Below are 19,449 nucleotides of genomic sequence, written 5' to 3' on the forward strand. Positions count from 1 at the left end.
AATCACAGAGACATCTCTTGACAATGTGGGGTTTGCCTGTTAGAATCACAGAGACATCTCTTGACAATGTGGGGTTTGCCTGTTAGAATCACAGAGACATCTCTTGACAATGTGGGGTTTGCCTGTTAGAATCACAGAGACATCTCTTGACAATGTGGGGTTTGCCTGTTAGAATCACGTCAACCGCGTTTCTAATGTCCCCATATGGACTCTTCCGCAGTCATTTCCTCGTGCATATTTCTACGCAAAAAAAATTGCGATAAATGACCTGAAGATTTAAGGACATATTAGCCTCTCATCGCAAGCACATAAATTGTTCACGAAGTTCATTAGAAAGAGATAAATGTAAAATGTCAAGGCCAGAGAACCGTATAAGCAGAGGCCGGACTTATGAAGGCTCCATCTACCATAAAACACATCCATAAGACGAGATTCAGGAAAAGGCTAATTAATTTAAGATACCATCATGCCCATCCTTTGTAGACCACGAGAGAAATGTATGCAATTATCCAAGCTCTCCAAAAATCCAAGGTCTAAATAAAAAATAAAAAGAACAATTTTTCAAAAATAGAACATATAATTTAGTTGTTTTCATTTATTTTATAGATTTTTATTACCTACGTGACTTTACCGAAAAAACCAAAGAGTATGAATCCTTGCAGTCACGCAAGCTTCAAATCTAGAATAGAACAGATATACTGAGACTGCACCAAGTAGTAAATTGGCAGACACAATTTCAAGAGTTTTTTTCACAGTGCCATTCGAAGATGCGTTCCGAAAATTAGATTGGAGAAGCAAAGGCGCAAATATTAATGGGGGTAATGTTAACGACCACAGATTCGCGAAGGACATGTTCAAAAATAAAGAGGCAAACAAAGAGGAATTGCAAGTAGAACTTGAGAAAAACAGCTGAAAAGTGGGGCACAACAACAATATGACCAAAAGCAAAAGTAGCATCCGACAATTTGCCTCCACGACTGAAGAATATTCGTGCAATGAATACGAATTATTTAATCAGCACATACTATCGGCTGCGATATAAGGATCAGACACCTGGAAAAGTAAAACAGATACAAAGGTTGAAGAGTGCAGGGCGGAAAGAAGAGGTGCACGGTCGAAATTAAACTGAGAAACAGAATGAGGAACAAATGAATTAGATGATATATGCAATATTGACCGTTAAGAAAAGTAAGCAAAATATTTTCAAATTAACATATGCATTTAAATAAAAAAAATGCTTGCTTCTCAACACTAGTTTGCTGAAAAAACTAATCAAATGGAATACTTGCCCACGTGACAACCTCATTCAATTGCATTTGTCGTGAGGTGGGGGGGGGTTACAGTAAAAAAAAAAGACTATTACACCGACAAAATCGAAACCAAAAAATATATATTTTGAATAATATTGGTCGTGAAACCCCAGGGATAAAACGAAAAGTGGGCTTGTGGATGTTGCGACGTGCCCCACACACGCTGACGACCGAGTACCAACGAGGCCATCTACCGTGGAGATGAAGCGATGGAATCAGCTAGAGTGCAGGTGGCGGACGGATGGATGGTTGCGACGCAAGAAAGCATGAGGTGGTGACAGCTTCGGGAGGCGTTCATCCAGCAGTGGAGAGATCGTGGCTGATTATGACAGTGATGAATGCTCCTGGCAGCAGCTCTGCTTCAGAACAGAAAATGTCTGAAGGCCCACTGCACAAATGTTCTCACATAAACAGGGTGGCCCAGACATCAGGACACAGAGGATTATTTCATGTATTTTACCACTGGCGTTATTTAAGTAATTATTTATTATTTTATCTATTATCATTATATCTATTTCTTCTTCTACCAGTGAGGGTCCCCTCAATTCTGTCGTTTACAAAACACGACCCAAAATCCTGAATGGAGACTAAACATAATTTGACAAACATCCAAATAGAACATCTGTAAATCATAAAAAGGTCCTAATTTCATTGACTTCTCCAAAACAGAGGTTCTTTGCAAGCCATCTGGCTACCATGAGAGATTCGTTCATGAGGCTATCCACATATACAAACACAGAGAAAATTTCAACCGAGAAGATGGATTCTGGCTTAGCAATCATTGGAAGGATTTGATAAACCATTTTGAGTCTTAATTGATTGTTCACACTTACGGTGGCTTTCAGACAGCATACATAAATTTTTCGTCTCCCCCCTCCTCTTTTCCGAACATAGATGGACTCGTCCATCTAAACAAACTGTCAAATCGCTATCGGTGGTGCTAACGTTAAAAAATAAATAAATACAAATCGCCACTTCTTTCGAATGTTCTTGCTGTTGGTTTTCACACCTGATGATGACTGCTTGTGTTGCAGTCGAAACGTCGTGAGAATTTTATTGTTTTATATTTTTATTTCATTGTTTCCCTTCAACGTGACTTTACCGAAAGAACCAAGAATAAGATAATGCTTGCATTATTTGTTCATGGAAGTCAATTTGAATAGTTAAATAACGCTAAAGGTAAAATGAAAGCACGAGTGATTATTATTCAGAAACTTGCAGGAACAACCTGGGGAAGCGATGCCAGCACGTTGAAGATATCGACGCAGGCCCTTCTTCACTCCACTGCGGAGCACCGTGCCCCCGGTGTGGGGTGCAAGCCCTCACACGAACCTTGTCGACGCCGAAATAAACAACGCGCTTCGTATCATCGGCGGTTCCCTAAAGTCTACTCCACTCCCGTGGCTTCCTGTGCTGGCGAATATCGCTCCGGACAACGTGCGACGCGATGATGCGACGACACGGGAGTACAAGATCATGAAGAACTTCACTCTGCCGCTCCGTCAAGCTCTAAAGGAACCCCCGCGCCCAAGGCTAAAATCCAGGAAACCGTTCTGGATAGGCGCCCCCGCCGCTCTAGCAGCCGAGAATAAAGACACCGCCACTCGGTGGTTTGAATCGTGGGCAGCCATGGACGTGGCAAACAAAAACATAATTCACGATCCGACGGTGGAATTACCGGGATTCTCTCTTCCACGACGATTATTGACCACGCCAAAACGCGCTCGAACACAACACTGCAGATGCGCGTACACGTTCCATAAATGGAAGATCAAAGAATCGCCCGACTGCGACTGTGGAGAAGACCAAACAAACCATCAAGCAGATCGCCGATGAATGCTCCATCCATGCACATCCTGGCGGTAATGCTGAAATCCACAATGCGTCAAACACATCATTGGACTCGATGAGGAACCTTTGCATTCAATTAGAACGATCATTAAGAAAAAATAAAAACTGTTGCTTTTCACAATGCCATACGAAAGAAGAAGAATTTGATTTGTTGAAATTAATAACCCTCTGTGTCCTGACTATTGGGCCACCCTGTATATATCTTGCTCACTTCAGGGCATCAGAAGAGAAAAGTTAGTTAATGACAGTGGAAACAATTACTTTCTCAGCCAGTGCTCCTATACCACACTGCCAACATAGGTTTTTGAAGTTTGAGATGAAACTCCTAAGCCTTTTTTTTCTTCCTTCTCTGCAAAAAAACTCTCCCCGTTATTCCACGACCTGCCAAGGCTTTATCCATCTTCATTATTAAACTGGACTCTTCTATGCAACTTTCTAAAAAGTAGATTATTTTCAAGACTACAAACCAGGTATTAACCGTGTTAAGCACAGAGTAGACTGCAGTAGCCTCATTGGTCAATGCTAAATTGTGAGAAGGCAAGATCGGTCGTCCTTTTCTAACAGACATGGACAATTCAATTATTGATTGAAGGCCACTAATAGCGGTGAGACACAAAGTGACGCAAGTGTGCCTAGAGACAAGCGTGTGCCTAGCCTACACGACTTATGAGAATCATGTTGCCATGATTAGCCGCTGCTACATACACTGGATGCGGAAAGTTATTTACCGCACCACGAGTTTTACGACAGCACACCATCAGTGAGACCAGCGAGGCCGACAGCGCTCATCCTCGCCGCTGCCTGCAAGCACTGCGAACGTGACGAGGCTACGGCGGGCGAGAGGGGAACCAATTGAACAAACAATCAGTGAGGATGGATGCCGACGGCAGCTTGACACGTGAGGATTGACGGAGCAATGGGAACTCAAAACACAGATCTCTATCAACTCGCTCTCAATCGCAGTCCTAATCGTGTGCTCCTTACGGAACACCTACAACCCACCCCTCTTGTTTGTCTCTCTTGCTATCGTCTCCTATCCGTTCACCTCCTTTTGTATTCGCATGCCACACATTTTTGTTTCAAGAGAGACGGAGAGAGACATTTCTCGATTACAACCAACAGCAATGACAGTAATGATAACATAACGGTAACAATTCACGGTGGGCAAACGTGATGTCAGTTAACGCGGACTTGATGAATTGGGGATCAGCAGAGGTTTTGCAGTCGAGGCGCTACCTTTCGAAGTTTGTACGAGCCGTTGATTAACGGTGCACGCCGATAATAGCCGGCAGTTCGTGCACAGCTGGCAGGCTGTCTGGAAGCACTCTCACTTGGTATTCTGCCAGGTGTATTGGTCCCCTTGCTCGGGACGTGGAAGCAACCAAATACACAAGCATCCAATGAGCAACTTAAAATTTCCAATTCACCCTTTTAAATTAATTACCCAACGCCACCAACCCCGACGAAAGTGCGCAGGACGACCGCTTTTCGAGATCGGAGCGACCGCCGCGGCCGCCTGCTTTTACGGGCCCAGCCGATTCCACACGGGAGGCAAAATGTGTTAACAAGCACTCACTTAATAGCATACAGACCGAGGGCTGCATTTCCGCTATTTTTTTAGCGAGGCACCAGGCGCGGGATTAACACGGTAATCTTTGCCAGGAGACTTTGGTGCCCGCCCCCGCCGCCCGCCCGCCCGCCCCCTGCGACTATAACGAGCGCGTATGGATACCTCTCATAATTTTCCTGCCATAAGCACGGCTTTAAGTGACGAGCAGGCGCGCGGGGTGGCTACGCACGTCATAACCGAAACCCGATACGCGGCGAGAGACGCCTCGCCAACGTTAACATGCCTCCCCCCCCCCCAACCCCGCCAGCGCCCGCCTGGCTGTAACCTTGCCGGGCAGCAAATACCGGCAGGGCCACCAACCACTGGAAAGTGCCCGGCAACTGCGCTGCCCCATAACACCATCGGGGGAATGCAGCGCTCCCCTCCGCACCTTACGGAGTTGTTGTGGTTGTGTGTGTGTGTGTGTGCCTCCGACATTGCTCAGGATAACAATCATCGTCATCGAGATCGTGATCGTCTGCGACGATACACCGCGGCAGCGTCCTATTAACGTTTTGTGCAATTATTTTTGATTGCGCAGGTAATAATAGGGAAAGGAAAAAAAGTGATTATTTAAGTAACTCGTTTATTCTTGGTCCTTAAAAGTACTGCACAGCCCCCAATGTACAAATTACAACAACAACTTGCATTGTGCTCATAACATATAAAACGTCTCAAAGAGCTGCACCAATTTGTATTGTTCTATCCATCCCTCCACTGCCCTATTGTTTAAATCCAAGCATTGTAATATACATATTAACCTGATCTGAAATACACTGCATTTTCTAAAGATGAACCAGACTTTACACAGCTGTCAACTGTGATGCACAGGCTGGTTGAATCAATGCTGGCCTCGCTCAGTGGCGCATTGACACATATATTATTATATTCATTGACCAAAGGGTGCCTGGAAAGACATTTGTTGGAATTTGCTTGGATACTACCGAGCGCCGAGCAATTTACTAATGTAGAATGTCAGAAGCGGATTATTCTCACAACATAATTACTGAACACATATGATACCGTGTGTCAAACGAATAAGCCTGGCTCAGTTTGTTCAAAATTACAGTTTCGGATGTGGTCAATGTAGTGGCTACTAGTTTCTATTTAAATTGGCAAGAACTGAACCAGTTGTACCGGACCACATTTGAGCACGAGTGCTAAACCAACTTCGCCCTGGTCAGTCATTCCAGCAGCGAGTAGCAACTATGCCAAACCCCCATGCATCATTATCACCATCTCATATGTCCTGCTCCGCGTAAATTACAACGGCATACAATACATTGGTCAATTAAATAGCCATTTAGCGCCGAAGGGGAGGACGATTCTGAGAAAGTTCTAAAGAAGATTAAGGTAATAAAGTTATGTAAAACCGCATCTAAGTAAGGCACTTAACATCTACTTTTGGTAACTGGAAGAGTATGCATCGTCTCACGGCAGGAACGCTGCAAAATCCAATTTCACTTTTATCCATCATGTAAAAAAAGTGTCGTTTTCAGCATATTTAGTCAGTGCTAGGTTTTAAAAGTCAACAAATCTCAATGCATTCCCATAGCGACACTCCTTTACATATTCTCAGCCTATCTTAAGATGAATATCACTATTGTTTCACTGGGAAATTGAAAAAGTGCGAAAGAGCGTTATCATGTGATAAATGCTCTGTGGTTTATTTCCCCGCCCATCCCCCCCACCAATGTCATCTGCCAACGTCGCAAGCCACCCTTAGAAGCAGGGTGTACCTTGAGGGAGAATTATAAAACGTATAGAAAACACACTCGTGAGTTGCTGCCACAACAGCGTAATGGTGAGCGCACCGGACTTACAATCTAGCGGTCGCCGGTTCAAACTCCCGGCACGGCAGCCGAAACAACGGCGCACGTTTCTTAAATTCCCCCCGACCTCTGTCCACCCAGCAGTATATAACTGGGTCAACCAATCGGCAAGACCGCGTGTGGTGGGGTAAAGTGTGGGACACATCTGGCCAGCATGGTATTGTAGGCCAAAACACCCTATCGTGAGGCTCTCCAGAGCTCCTACTAGTGGAGGCCCTTTTGGCAGCAGTGGCATGAGCAAGAAATTGCAGGGCCTGAGCCTTTTAAAATAACAACATACAGAAGCATAATCCCTACACACAGAAGACCGCACACTACACTTACTCCCTCGTGCACACAGTAGGCATTAGGGTGACCACTATAAGGCTGGTCACCACCTGTCACAGATGATCTCCATTAGAGTCCTTTCATTTTTTGTACAGATTTATTTTAATCTTTACTAACCCAAGCCCACCATCACACTGTTGAAGAGCGTGGCAACTTCATGAAGGGCACCAATTTCAACCGCAATGGCATTAAGCCACTTCATTGGGCTATCATTTGTGGCCAGGTCGCTTCTGAAAAAGAGATGTACAGCTCGGTGGGCCTTACCTGGTAAAACAAAAAAAATAGTTCAGTGAAATACAATTGTTTAGTTTACATGCCTGCCAACAATCCCAAGTTGGCAGGTATAATCTTAATATTCATTGGGAAAAAAATGTACTAAATGAATAGAAAGTTAAAATGATGAAAACGGTCTAATTTTTAAACGAGTGAAAATGCTGTGCATCAAAGCTTCCTAATTTGTCAGCTTGGTTCTAGTTTTCATGTATAACCCTTGAGATTTTTATCTGTGCAGCTTCTTTTCATAAGCAGACTGAAGATGTCACATCTCATTTGCATCAGACGCAAGCTTGTTACGCATGAGGTAGACGGTACGTAAGTGAAATTCAGACGTGACCTGTTTTTCTATGTGCATTAAATACAAATGAGATTTTTTTTGTTGTTGTTATTTATCTTTCTGCCAGAGGTAATGCAGTGGTTGAGTTAACGTGCTTTTTTTGAGGCAATGCAGAAGAAATGTGCAGCTGAAGAAAAATACATAATTGAAAAGACCACCGTAGACAGGCATATCAAGACACACCTCATCAAGTTTAACAACGTAATTACATAATGAACCAAAGGAATATCAAATTAAGCTTCCGGGACATATCAATCCGAATAAAATATTTTTTTGGATTTTGTTGCCTTCAGTGATGACTAGAAAAACGTATCTTTCCATTATGGCAAAAAAATATCACCGACGTTGTGCAAGTGCGAGCAGGCAGCAGTGTGATCTCGGAAGCCTGCCGGAAGCATTCCACCCTACCACGGAGGCCAGCCACAAGCCCCAAAGTGGCATTTGCCAGCCGCCAACGTCTGATTTATCTCGCAAGTCGAATCAGCGGCAAGCTGCAATGAGGCTTAAGAGAATTGAAGCTTACGGTGAGCACGGAGACGAAATATAAATTATTGCTTTGTATCATAGTCGAGATGGTTCAAATAAATTGTCCCCTTTTATTTATAGCATTATCAATGTATTTGCCTACTTGTCGGTGGAGGTGGCGGGGGTGGAGGTTGCTGGGGGCAGGGGGTGGGTGTCTGCACCTCCTCCTCCTCCATATCTGCCGCCTTTTTACGGGCGGTTGCCGGAGTTGAATACGAATCGCCTTCCGTCCGCCGGGACCGCCAGGGAGGTCTCGCAATTGAGCCTTTTGCCGAAGGCATCGTCAAGGAAAGGGTTTTCGAAGGCAGCCCCCTCACTATTCTCTGCTTGAACGCGACTCATCCGGAGCCGCGCCCAAATTTATTTTCTTTCATGCTTCTGCACGCGCGAGCAAGCGTGCGATGGGGAAATGGGAATGAGCACCATCTGCGCATTTTTCCCCAATGAGGGAGAGCCTCCGAGTATGGCCCCAGCACCGCTAAGCAGAGACGAAGACAACATCGTCCAATTTGCCCCCAATGAAACGGTGGCTCCGAGGCACGTTTAATTAACGTCGGACAGAACGCATGTGACACGGCTGGCCCCAGGACTAACGCGGGTTTAACCGTTTCTCGTACGGCACCGTTTTTATTTCCTCTCCCGCCGCCTGTGCTTACATTTTCGCTGAGCAACAGAAGGGGAAATTAATACGATTGGACTTAAATGCCTGCTGCATGAGTCCATTATCAAGCGCTCGCAAGCGAATAAGCGTGTCTAACAATGGATGCAGGTTCAAAAGCAGTTTGCTGTGGCAAATAAAGAAATCAAAAAATAAAGACCGGTTGCAGCTGCCAATGTACGCCATTACAACTATATTTCCACATGCATTCAGAGAAGGGTAGACACCGAGGTTAACGAGCAAAACCACATCTCAGCGACGGCTCAATTTGATCTCTCTGAACATCTTTTTTTATATTCCCGCAGACCCCACACGTACCACGGGCTCCGAATCGCCAACCCACGGCGTTCCCTCCGTTCGGAGCACGCTTCCGAAGCGTTACCTCGCAACCCACGCGGGTTCAATCTACCGACCCCGGCGCGGGGTAAAATCCGCCGGGCTCGTCAATGCCACCGCGAGGCGCAACGGCGGCGGCGCCAGCTCACCCGAGTGGAAGAGACGCAGGCGCTGGCGCCCTTCTTGCTAGCTCGCCGCACGAGAGCCTGCGGGAAGCGAGGGCGGCCGTGTGGCCCGTGGCGCTGCTTCAAGGTTGGAGGTTAAGCTTCATGGCGAGCGGCTGGCCCCCCAGCTGCAGGTCGCGCTGCTGTGCATCGCCGTAATGAAGATGCCCGGGGCGTGAGAACGGGGAGACGGGCTACGCATCAAGTGATCCCTGTGCAAAGGTAGATGGGGGACAAAAAAACAAAGCAAGGGAACAGAGGCTCCTGCATGGGTCTTGGAAATGTCATCCAAAATTTTAACAATACCGATATTAGTGTTTGCCTAGTGATGCACATATATATTGTCCCTCCCAATTGAACGCTTGATAAAAGTGCATGCTATGAAGGAGAAAAAAAACATTCCAAATACACACAAATGAGCATGTATGTACATGTATTTATGTTTGAACATAAAATGAGTGATTTTAAATACATTTAATGAGCATGATTTTATATTCCAACATCATGGGATGGAAGCGGCGCAGTCGATCGTCCACTTCCCTATGAACCCGATGACCCGAGTTCAGTGTCTGGCTACATGTTGCATTACTGGCAATTACTACTTTAACGAGCCAAGAATGTCTGTTTGTGTAACGCGCGTGACGTCACTCCACATGCCGCACCCCCCCCCCCCCCCCCCCATAATTCATATTCATGAGCGGGTGGATTTTTACATTCGCGTAGAAGGTCGAGCGGAAATACTATTCTTTCGCAAATTCTCTTTAAGTTTGACGTTTCTTTATTGAAAGTGAATCTAATAAATAAGTCTACGCAACAACTAAGTCGATTTAGTGTCTTTATGTCTTCAGCACTTGAGCCAAAAGGTAGTGAGGGAAAAAAAGTATTTGATCCTCTGCTGATTTTGTATGTTTGCCCACTGACAAAGAAATGATCAGTCTATAATTTTAATGGTAGGTTTATTTGAAGTGAGACAGAATAACAACAAAAAAAATCCAGAAAAACGCATGTCAAAAATGTTATAAATTGATTTGCATTTTAATGAGGGAAATAAGTATTTGACTCCCTCTCAATCAGAAATATTTCTGGCTCCCAGGTGTCTATTATACAGGTAACGAGCTGAGATTAGGAGCACACTCTTAAAGGGAGTGCTCCTAATCTCAGCTTGTTACCTGTATAAAAGACACCTGTCCACAGAAGCAATCAATCAATCAGATTCCAAACTCTCCACCATGGCCAAGACCAAAGAGCTCTCCAAGGATGTCAGGGACAAGATTGTAGACCTACACAAGGCTGGAATGGGCTACAAGACCATTGCCAAGCAGCCTGGTGAGAAGGTGACGACAGTTGGTGCGATTATTCGCAAATGGAAGAAACACAAAAGAACTGTCAATCTCCCTCGGCCTGGGGCTCCATGCAAGATCTCACCTCGTGGAGTTGCAATGATCATGAGACCGTTGAGGAATCAGCCCAGAACTACACGGGAGGATCTTGTCAATGATCTCAAGGCAGCTGGGACCATAGTCACCAAGAAAACAATTGGTAACACACTACGCCGTGAAGGACTGAAATCCTGCAGCGCCCGCAAGGTCCCCCTGCTCAAGAAACACATATACATGCCCGTCTGAAGTTTGCCAATGAACATCTGAATGATTCAGAGGACAACTGGGTGAGAGTGTTGTGGTCAGATGTGACTAAAATGGAGCTCTTTGGCATCAACTCAACTCGCCGTGTTTGGAGGAGGAGCAATGCTGCCTATGACTCCAAGAACACCATCCCCACCATCAAACATGGAGGTGGAAACATTATGCTTTGGGGGTGTTTTTCTGCTAAGGGGACAGGACAACTTCACCGCATCAAAGGGACGATGGACGGGGCCATGTACCGTCAAATCTTGGGTGAGAACCTCCTTCCCTCAGCCAGGGCATTGAAAATGGGTCGTGGATGGGTATTCCAGCATGACAATGACCCAAAACACACGGTCAAGGCAACAAAGGAGTGGCTCAAGAAGAAGCACATTAAGGTCCTGGAGTGGCCTAGCCAGTCTCCAGACGTTAATCCCATAGAAAATCTGTGGAGGGAGCTGAAGGTTCGAGTTGCCAAACGTCATCCTCGAAACCTTAATGACTTGGAGAAGATCTGCAAAGAGGAGTGGGACAAAATCCCTCCTGAGATGTGTGCAAACCTGGTGGCCAACTACAAGACACGTCTGACCTCTGTGATTGCCAACAAGGGTTTTGCCACCAAGTACTAAGTCATGTTTTGCAGAGGGGTCAAATACTTATTTCCCTCATTAAAATGCAAATCAATTTATAACATTTTTTACATGCGTTTTTCTGGATTTTGTTGTTGTTATTCTGTCTCTCACTGTTCAAATAAACCTACCATTAAAATTATAGACTGATCATTTCTTTGTCAGTGGGCAAACGTACAAAATCAGCAGGGGATCAATTACTTTTTCCCTCACTGTAAGTCTAATTTATGCTTCTACATTATGGTAAAATAGACATTTCTCGGTGATTTTCCAGATATTGTATCGAATTCCAATTTATTTCAACCCCAGCGCCCGAAAGCAAAAGAAAATAAAGTATCAGAGCAGTAAATTTGAACAAATTGAAGGTCAGTTATATACAGTGCTACAGTGAACTGCAGTGAAGTGTTTTAGGACTTCGTTTTGTGCCGGATTCACTGCCATTAATAGTGCTACAGTGACATGCAGTGAAGTGTTTGATGACATACTTTCGTGCAAGATTCACGGCCATAAAATTTACACAAGATACAATTATACTCTGCTCAATTTTTTCGTAAATAATACAGCTTCTATTCCTAGGACGGGCAAAACGCTAGTCTACAATAGAACCCGGTATGGCCACAGCCAGGCCTTCACCAATCCCCACTGACCAGCGAGGTGAAGTATGGTCAAACAACCCGCACGACCAACTTGGACAGGATTTTACCCGGCATTGATTTTACTCTGGGCTGCAAATGTATCATTCACAGCATGTGAATGGGGTTGTTTGACCATACTTCACCATGCTGGTCAGGGCCGGTTGGTATGTGTGTTGTTTGACCACAAGTTTAATTGTTATTTCCCACTAAAAAACACATTCACCATCCCCCGATATAGATACTGAAAATGTACTTTTTGCGCGCTGCGCGATTTGCATTTATCAGCCCAAGTGTGAACTAATGGAACTTTCATTGCGACAACAACACAACAACAACGATACTCGCGTAAGATGCGCACCGCCAACGTCGGCGTGATTAAAACGCTTAAACTGCGTGGAATTAAAATAAAAAACCCTTCTTATAAAACACGGAATGCAAGAGACATTAACAGGGCAAATTAACACGTTCTGTCTACACTCCCCAGGGGCGCGGCCCCCGGAAGTGCAGCAGCATGGGAACGCAAACTCGACAACAAACAAAAAGGTCAACAACGACACGTGCTTGGGCTCCCCTTCGGTTATGCAAAACAGGCACCGAATCAAAGGGTGCATCCTCTGAAGGGGGGTGGCTCAGCCGATAGTTGTGCCGGCTTGGAACAGCACAACTCCCCCCCCCCACTTCTTCGCCAGAGGAAGCATTCCGTGGTGTGCAAAGGTCAAGGACCAATTAACCCCACACAAAATTAAAAAAACATAGGATACAATCTCGTGCCCGTGCAATCAATCTATAACAATTTACAGCACGCATTACGGCCTACGGAGTATTTAATTCGGACCGATGACTGCGCAACGAGATGTTGCGCGTAACGACGTCGTCGGGAACGCGGAGGGGAGGACTCAAGTGTGACGTCACGAGACATCACACACTATGACGAGGTATTCAAAGCGCAGCATTCCCTCGATATTCACGAACTTGCGAGCCGCAATTTTTCTGGCTCCCCGCGAACCGCATGCGGAACTATGCACGACTGCATGGAGAGGGTAAAGTGATGAAAGATAAAGTGATGCGAGAGACATTGATGAGATCAAGTGATATGTCATCATCGTGCATTTAATAGCTTATTTGTGTATTTTTCGAAGATTAATTCATTACAAAAAGTTTTCCTAGGCCAATATAATTATCTGCGAAATTTGCTATTCACGAGCATCTCCAGAACGTATTCCCTCGCCGCGAATAACGAGGGGATGCGTAAACGGCGAGGCGGATCCTCGTGGCGCTGCTTTCCTCTCCAAGTTGCTTGCAAACCTTTGATCAGTGTGGCCGGATTTCCGCAGGGTAAGGCCCTGATAGCTACACACACACATTGACACTAAAGTTGTTGTTCCTATTGGATCGTCTTCACAAGAGTGACTGTGCTCCCCCCCCCCCAACGGTTTCGGCAGATGGACAAAGCTAATACCTTAACAATTTCCATTTGAGTTGGAAACATTTAAAAAAACATGTATTCCACAGGGTACATTAAAGTAAAAACGGAGTTGGACAGCGATTTAATTGAACACAGTGTATAGCTGTACTACACTATGATTACTTAAAATTGAATCGATGGTTGAATTACTTATAGCAATTTGCAATCCGTCTGCGAAACTGCCTTGATAAATTTTGTAGTGATGACAAGAATCAGGATGATGATGATGATGACGACAGCAACCAAGTACTGTAATGGTGAAGTTTTAATCTTTGTATGACTCTCACACTCTGCACAACTACTTGACCGTTCTGATCAATATCTCATTTGAAAAGCTCTGACGGATGTTTTGAGCAATATCCTGGGCATGTTCTGACACTTATGAATTGCTTTTGATAAAAAAAAAACGAATTTGGAAAACATGTCAAAAATCAGCACATCCCAACGGTGTTATTTTTCATCTTCAAGTTAGTAAATAAAGACAATCTTGAGCATTGAGAAAAGTAAACGAGCTTCGGCATCACACTTAGTCGCTGGACAGGACGACGATCGGCGTTCGAGACTAAGGACGGTGGCCAGGTAAGCGAGGACTTGCGCCCAAGAGGACATCCCGCTGCGGAGATGGAGCGATGAAAGCAGCTCGGGCGCAGGTGCTAGGTCCATTGTTGCACCACAGGACCATAATAAGAGATGCCGACAGTTTGAAGGGGCCTTCATCTAGCTGTGGATTGATCATTACCGAGTATAGTGATGATGACGACGATGACATTTCATTCTCTGTCAGACAGACATTCATCTTTGCTGGACGGTGACGTTCGTGTTCACTCACAAACACCCTCAAACTTGGCCACAGCTTGGCTTCACTCACTCAACTATGCATTTGGAATACATTTATCAGATGTCTGACTGTGAACCTTCACAGAATGAATGCATGTGTGTATAACTTCTTTCCGCACCGTACGTAGCCAACAGAGCGAATCGGAGGAGCGGTGGGCAGCACAAACTAGACACAAAAAGCAGCTCTAAAGAAATCAGTTTTCAATCTAGATTTAAAAGCGCACAGCTCCGGTGGTTTCACTTAGTAGTAGACCACTGAAGGCTCCCCATGTACATAGGAATCAAAGAACAATAGTTATACACGAGACAAAAAAAAATACAGACACAAAAAATACCACACGAGCGCCTGGTTGTAGGACGGTGAATGAACGAGAGGCCGATTTGACCGAATCGATGCAATTCACGACAGGGTAAGGGGATGCGGGAATTATAATTATTTATACACGAGATGCCGACACCGTGGACGCACAACAAGTTTCAACCTTCACGAGTCCACTTGCAGAGTTATAGACGAGCCTAGCCCAGACTTTCAAGAGCACCGTGACCTCACATTTGTCAGCCCAAGCCGCGTGTGGATCGCGAGCAAACTACCGCACCGCCCAATCTTTGCCGTCTGTCTGTTTCTCATTCTCACGCTCACGCTCTCCCTCGCTCTTCTTCTTCTTCTTCTTGCCCCCCTTCACTGGACCAAAATTCCCCCTCCATATTAAAGTCACCTTCACTCACTAGTTTCCACCCCTCACTCAAGACTCACTTGTTCCCTAGCTCACCCCACCACCCCCGTTAATCTCCCCCTTATAATCACCACCGTTACTCTTCCCTCTTCATAGGCATATTATATGGCTCTCACTCACTCATTCCCCATTTACTCAATTCATTCATCATCATCATCTACTGTCATCAATTTCGCTTTCACCGAATTCACGCGTAACAGATTTGCCCATTGCTTCCTCTCATCTATTTCAACCACCTCATCTCCACCATTACATGCATATGTTGCAGCGTTGTTAATTCTTTTGTAAAGCGCCTGATTAAGGCGCTATATACATTCCGTTAAGATAAGAAGAATAAGATCACGTTCATTCGCTGGGCACCGTGCACCGCTGTCACGTTTGCACCAGGATTCACGTCAGTGCCACTCAAGCACCGACGTGACAGTTCGAGGAGTACAGCTCATCTCTGCAAATCAGAAATGCCACCAACTAATGATCGATGCAGCTGGGTGAGCTATGGCTGGGAACTTGACCCCATGTGAAGGTCGTGAATACAAAATCCCAATCATCGGTTGGGTCCCGCGGACCAACCCACTGACAGGAGTCGTCATCCTCAGGATAACCTTGCCCCTGCCACACTACAATTGGCTCTAGGGGGTACGAATGAGCACCATCCCACAATTGAAAGATATTGACCCTCACTTTGCTGTTGGTTTTAACCGAATGCAAACACTGTTATACAACAACATCATCAAGCTATTGGCATAAAAGGCTTTGGGTCAATGCATAAAGTTTTTCCCCCTAATTGGGAAATTTCTTTCACGAGGATCGACACGGTCCAAACTCGTCATAAAACTGTATCCATGCAATTACGTTCAGACTAAATCCTTTCGTCTCCCGCCTTACCAAAGTGCCGAGTGTCAGTTGTTGACAACGCTTCCAGCTGCGCAAAAAAAGCCTCGGTTCATACCCCGCAAGACGTCGCTGTACACGTACCAATGAGACCGACGGGAGGAAATGACGGCAATAATTTCACGTTACAATGCAAAAAAGCCGCACACTTGGAAATCGGAGGCCAATTTTTCGAATGCTCAAAAAAAAAACTTGCATTCAAAAGAACACGCGCACCACGAGACCTGCCGACAACAAACGTCAAACTCCGGCAAAATCAACAGTGTCACTGGCCGGCAATGCGAGCGTGTTTTGTGTTTGTCGATGCGCGTGCGTGCGTGCGTACACAGCACGCGTGTGCATACAGAGCGTGTGCGTGCGTCCACACGAGTCGAGGAAGGAGGGCACGGATCGATAGGAGTGTACGTCAGCGGCCGTGCTCGCGTGCACGCCGGCCCCGCCGAGGACCACGTGCTGTGCGTTTTTGCTCTAATTGCCTCGTACTCACGGCGCTCAGAGGAACTCCGGTGCGCCAGTATTTCCGCCCCGGGTTAAGAAGCAAATCCCGCTGAGCGTCCCGAGCAGCTGCGTTCATTCGTGGCGCTGAAAGAGAAAGGAAGAAGGGGGGGGGGGGGGGGGGGGAGCGGTGAAGGTTACACAGGCAGCGTGAGATAAGGAGATGGGTTTTCAAAGAGACGTTCCTGCGCGAACGGAGCTGCTCACTCACAAAACGGACTTCTACGGTCGTTAATACAAAAAAAAAATACTCAACCTCCCCCTTTTGTGTTGTTGCTGACCTCACTCCGACAAGGTTCGGAGTCTGCAAGTGCGGTCGATCTGTCCCACCGCTGGAGCCTTACAAACACAGCGCCCAACAACACGACGCGTGGCAAGAAATCACGGCGAAGTGTTTTTTTCCCCGGGCTGAAAGGCTGCGGGGCAGAAAGAGTGGGTTTATATATATATAAGCTCAGGTAGCCAGCATGTGCACTGGTGACTTCACACGGCTAAATATAAGAGGCGGTCGACGCGGGTGCCACTTTCTCGCTGCCCCGGATTCCCACGGCACACGGATGGCGCTAAACGGTCTGTAAGCTTGCACGCAGCGCAGGCAACCAGACGATGCTGCTAAACGGCTCGAAACAAATCCTTTGCTCGGTGGACACGGCTGCAAATGTATTCCGGCGGGTTGGTGTGTGTGCTCACGAACGGCCGCACTCGCGCTCGGGCACAAGTCAGGGTAGTAGATGTGCCACGGTGGCGAGATGTTAACTACCTCGCCTGGTATGCAGCAGGTCTGGTGTTCAAACTCGACCCTGACACCTCTGTATTTGGAGTTTGCATGTTTTCCCCATGGTTACTGGGATTTTTTTCTCCAGGTCCTTTGGTTTTTTTCCATCGAGATTTAAAACCATGCGTTTAAGAGTATTTGGCTGCTAGAAATTTCAACATAAGCCATTTCGTTCAGCTATCATTTGTGGCCAGGTCGCTTCTGAAAAGAAGCGAATAGCTCAGTGGGCCTTACCTGGTAAGATAAACAATTGTTCAGTTTTATTTGCATATTTTTAAGTGATTTGTTTACCTTTCCTGTACTTTGCACTACTGTCGTGTTTTGAATTGTTTGTTGTTGTAACGTTTTCTGATCCCGTGACCCTATCGGACATCTGTGAAAGAGCTTTATAGCTCATCAGATTCCTCCAGTATAATAAATATTCAGATTCTGTGCAGGGAGATGCACACAAGACGTGCAAATCGCTCTCAGAACATTGCCACCCATGTAAGTAAAAAAAATCCATGATTATGACGTCTAGCATCCCCCAAATGGGGGGGGGGGGGGGTTCTTATGCCTTTTCAAAATATAGCTTGGAAAAAATTGTGAGTTCTAAACTTGGCACGCATACCTCTAGTTTTGTATATTTCCAAACAAAACCACAATCTACGTCTTCATGTATGCTTTCATTGTTTCCCAATTCATAACAATCGTGCAATCAGCGTCTGGTAACGAGATAAAGAATTCGATTTTAAATCTGGCACGGCAGCGCAAGCTGTGCGTCAGAATGGGTCCCGCGGAAGTGAGGTTTCACGGCACTCTCCCTAAACAAAAAAAATAATTCAACTGGCCTCTTTCAACTCTCCGCAGCGCAACTCGCACGCTCGTCTCTACACCCCGGAACAGGGCCGTGATCACGGCCGGACATCGTTTCCCCGCGGCAGCCACCGCCATCGGGAACGTGGCCATCATCATCATCCTACTGGTGCTGCTGCACTATCATAGCTGCAATGGATTTCGGTCGCCGAACGAATACATTACAAGGTCGCAAGCATAACACACAAAGTGCATGCCACAAACGAACCACGATACCTTGCTGATATCGTCAAGGAGCATAAACCATCAAGCGAATTCCGGTCATTCTCGCAGCAGCAGCAGCTTTTGGCTAGCCATCGAACAAAGGTGGTCGACCCCATCGCGCGTTTTCAGATGCGCTTCTGCGGCCGTCTGGAACGCTCTTCCTTCTGATATTAGGAAGCCACTGGAAAAACTCGTTTATATAGAACGGCTTCATGTGTTTAGTTTGTTATCCTTCACCAGCACCTCAGCTTTAGCATGGTTGGCTAAGTTCAAAATATATACATAAAGCAGCAGCATTCAATCCACTCTGACTTCTAAGAAACGGAAAGGGCTCACCTCTTTCCCCTGCCTTTCGAGTGACTGAGCTTGGGTCCTCGCTTTAGAGGTACGGTCGATTATGTCCGTGAAACATTGTGCGTGCTACAAATTACATTCTTCATGTGTTTACCCTCTACATAGCAAGAGGGTGCACTATCCAAAAGGCTCCGCGAAGAGCGTGTTAGTCACATGACAGTGGCCATATCAAATGCGAAACGAGATTTCACGCAATGATTTCTGTACAGCCACTGGTCACCAGGTTGAGGACCATCAACTTGCTACACTTGAAAATGTGGCTTTTAATCATGGGGCAGCTGCCCAGGTATAAATTAAAGGATGCCAATAAATTGACGTTTTTGTAAAAAAAAAAATCTATTAATGTATACTGCATTATGAATGAGGCTGTACTAATTTTTTATATATATAAATTGGGAAGCATTAAAATTATAAAATCGTTCAAGTTGCTTGGTGCGGCAAAAAAGTTAATTAGTTGGTACGAGATGAATTGATATTGTCATAAAAGTGAGGAATAGGAATTACACAGATATATTTGAAATAAGCAAATACCAGCCATTTGCAAGGTTTCCCAGCCTTTAATTACATGTCATCGCATAAATAGCAATTAAAAAAACTGAGAAAAAGGTATTGACGCAAAGTTGCAGTATATTCTCGAAAAATCCTTTAAATTAAATAATCTTACATTTCAAATGTACCTTAGTGAGCACATTTAACGCTATATCTTAATAATTGATCTGTAAAGGTGT

At 45.5% G+C, this 19,449-nt stretch overlaps 1 protein-coding gene across 4 annotated transcripts in view; it reads right to left on the reverse strand.

Annotated features, from left to right (window-relative positions):
- LOC116952913 (kelch-like protein 9) overlaps positions 1 to 19,449 on the reverse strand; it is a 120,081-nt gene that overhangs the window by 75,305 nt on the left and 25,327 nt on the right. For 2 of the 4 annotated variants that reach the window (XM_032972619.2, XM_032972618.2), the window contains 2 exons: positions 16,526 to 16,620; positions 9,211 to 9,437 (listed from right to left, as the gene is read on the reverse strand). The gene's annotated coding sequence lies outside the window, so the exon portion shown is untranslated. Of the gene's footprint in view, positions 1 to 9,210; positions 9,438 to 16,525; positions 16,621 to 16,789; positions 19,388 to 19,449 lie in introns of those variants that run through there. The other 2 variants (XM_076074681.1, XM_076074680.1) reach the window with 2 other exon arrangements.

This window comes from Petromyzon marinus, chromosome 49 (assembly GCF_048934315.1).
Source record: "Petromyzon marinus isolate PM22_M1 ecotype Great Lakes invasive population chromosome 49, UKy_Petmar_22M1.pri1.0, whole genome shotgun sequence".
Taxonomy (NCBI): Eukaryota; Metazoa; Chordata; class Hyperoartia; order Petromyzontiformes; family Petromyzontidae; genus Petromyzon; species Petromyzon marinus.